The sequence below is a fragment of the Tasmannia lanceolata genome, unplaced genomic scaffold (assembly GCF_043159265.1).
Source record: "Tasmannia lanceolata isolate RefF3 unplaced genomic scaffold, GAP_Taslan_0.1 ptg000012l, whole genome shotgun sequence".
NCBI lineage: Eukaryota > Viridiplantae > Streptophyta > Magnoliopsida > Canellales > Winteraceae > Tasmannia > Tasmannia lanceolata.
Window position 1 is genome coordinate 8,392,653 of NW_027518689.1, and position 3,227 is coordinate 8,395,879.

Genomic DNA, 3,227 nt, shown 5'->3' on the forward strand with positions numbered 1-3,227 from the left:
CGAAGTTTTGGATTGATGATCAGATGGTATTGAATCTTAGATTTAGCTGATGAAGGATGGAGATTGAAAAAATAGAAAGTTTCTTATTTTAGAAACTTTATAAAACATCCATCTTTGAGACATTGGAAACTCGAGAGATGGTGTCAAGGAGCTTTTAGCAAAGTATTGAGATGAGAATGAGAGGGTACTGAATCTTAGATTTAGTTGCTGAACGATGGAGATTGAAAGAAAAAAAATGTTTCCTATTTTAGAAACTTTATAAAACATCAAACTTTTATACTTGGCAAACCCTAGAGATTGTGTCAAAGAGCTTTTAACAACATTTTGAGATGAGAATTAGATGGTAATGAATCTTAGATTTAGTTGATGAAGGATGGAGATTGAAGAAATAGAAAGTTTATTATTTTAGAAACTTTATAAAACATCCATCTTTTAGACGTGAAAAATCCTCGAGATAGTGTTAATAAGCTTTTTGCCAAGTTTTGAGATCAGGACGAGATGGTATTGAATCTTAGATTTTGTTGATAAAGTAAGAAGATTGAAAAAATAGAAAGATTCTTATATTAGAAACTTTTCAAAACATCAATTTTTAGCTATAGGAGACCCTAGAGATGGGGACAAGGAGCTTTTAGTCATGTTTTGAGGTGAAGATGAGATGGTATTGAAAGTTAGATTTAGTTGATGAAGGACCACCTTTTATGGTATTGAAACCCTAGAGATGATGTCAACCAGCTTCTAGCCACGTTTTGGGTTGAGAATCAGAGGGTATTGAATCTTAGATTTAGCTGATGAAGGATGGATATTGAAAAAATAGAAAGCTTCTTATTTTAGAAACTTTATAAAACATCCATCTTTTGGACATAAGAAACCCTAGACATGTCGTCAAGGAATTTTTTGCCAAGTTTTACGATTAGGATGAGAGGGTATTGAATCTTAGATTTAGTTGCTGAATGATAGAGATTGAAGAAATAAAAAGTTTCTTATTTTAGAAACTTTATAAATATCAATCTTTTACTTTTTGTAAACCCTAGATATGGTGTCGAAGTTCTTTTAACTACGTTTTGAGATGAGGATTAGGTGGTATTGAATCATAGATTTAGTTTATTAAGGATGAAGATTGAAAAATTACAAAGTTTCTTACTTTAGAAACTTTATAAAACATCCATCTTTTAGACATAGAAAACCCTAGATGTGGTGTAAAGTAGCTTTTAGCCAAGTTTGTAAAAGAGGATGAGATGGTATTGAATCTTAGATTTAGTTGATAGAGGATATTGAATTTAAAAAATAGAAGGTTTCTTACTTTTGAAACTATAAAACATCCATCTTCTTGACATAAGAGACCCTAGAGATGGTGTCAAAGAGCTTTTAGCCAAGTTTTGGGATGACGATGACATGGTTTTAAATCTTAGATTGAGTTGATGGAAGATGGAGATTGAAAAAGTAGAAAGTTTCTTGTTTTAGAAACTTTATAAAATATCCATCTTTTAGATATAGGAAATCCTAGAGAGGTTGTTAAGGAGCTTTCAGTCAAGTTTTGAGATGAGGATGTGATGGTATTGAATCTTGGATTTTGTTAATAAAGGATGGAGATTAAAAAAATAGAAAGTTTATATAACATCCATCGTTTAGACATAGCTGACCTTAGAGATGGTGTCAATGAGCTTTAGCCAAGTTTTGGATTGATGATGTGATGGTATTGAATCTTAGATTTAGCTCATGAAGGAAGGAGATTGAAAAAATAGAAAGTTTCTTATTTTAGAAACTTTATAAATCATCCATCTTTGAGACATTGGAAACTCGAGAGATGGTGTGAAGGAGCTTTTAGCAAAGTTTTGAGATGAGAATTAGAGGGTACTGAATCTTAGATTTAGTTGCTGAATGATGGAGATTGAAGGAAAAAAAGTTTCCAATTTTAGAAACTTTATAAAACATCAAACTTTTATACTTAGTAAACCCTAGAGATGGTGTCAAAGAGCTTTTAGCAACATTTTGAGATGAGGATTAGATAGTATTGAGTCATAGATTTAGTTAATGAAGGATGGAGATTGAAGAAATAAAAAGTTTATTATTTTAGAAACTTTATAAAACATCCATCTATTAGGCGTGGGAAATCCTCGAGATAGTGTTAATAAGCTTTTTGCCAAGTTTTGAGATCAGGACGAGATGATATTGACTTAGATTTAGTTGATAAAGTAAGAAGATTGAAAAAACAGAAAGATTCTTATATTAGAAACTTTTCAAAACATCAATTTTTAGCCATAGGAGACCCTAGAGATGGGGTCAAGGAGCTTTTAGCAATGTTTTGAGGTGAGGATGAGATGGTATTGAAACTTAGATTTAGTTGATGAAGGACCACCTTTTATGGTAATGTCAACAAACTTCTAGCCACGTTTTGGGTTGAGAATCAGAGGGTATTGAATCTTAGATTTAGCTGATTAAGGATGGAGATTGAAAAAATAGAAAGCTTCTTATTTTAGAAACTTTATAAAACATCCATCTATTGGACATAAGAAACTCTAGAGACAGTGTCAATGAGATTTTTGCCAAGTTTTAAGATTAGGATGAGAGCGTATTGAATCTTAGATTTAGTTGCTGAAGGATAGAGATTGAAGAAATAAAAAGTTTCTTATTTTAGAAACTTTATAAATATCAATCTCTTACTTTTTGTAAACCCTAGATATGGCGTCGAAGTGCTTTTAGCTAAGTTTTGAGATTAGGATTAGGTGGTATCGAATAATAGATTTAGTTGATGAAGGATGGAGATTGAAAAATTACAAAGTTTTTTTATTTTAGAAACTTTATAAAACATCAATCTTTTAGACATAGAAAACCCTAGATGTGGTGTAAAGAAGCTTTTAGCCATGTTTGTGGAAGAAGATGAGATGGTATTGAATCTTAGATTTAATTGATAGAGGATATTGAATTAAAAAATTGAAAGTTTCTTACTTTAGAAACTCTAAAACATCCATCTTCTAGACATAAGAGACCCTGGAGATGGTGTCAAAGAGCTTTTAGCCAAGTTTTGGGATGATGATGAGATGGTTTTAAATCATAGATTTAGTTGATGGAAGATGGAGATTGAAAAAGTAGAAAGTTTCTTGTTTTAGAAACTTTATAAAATATCCATCTCTTAGACATAGGAAATCCTAGAGATGGTGTTAAGTAGCTTTCAGTCAAGTTTTGAGATGAGGATGTAATGGTATTGGATTTTGGATTTTGTTGATAAT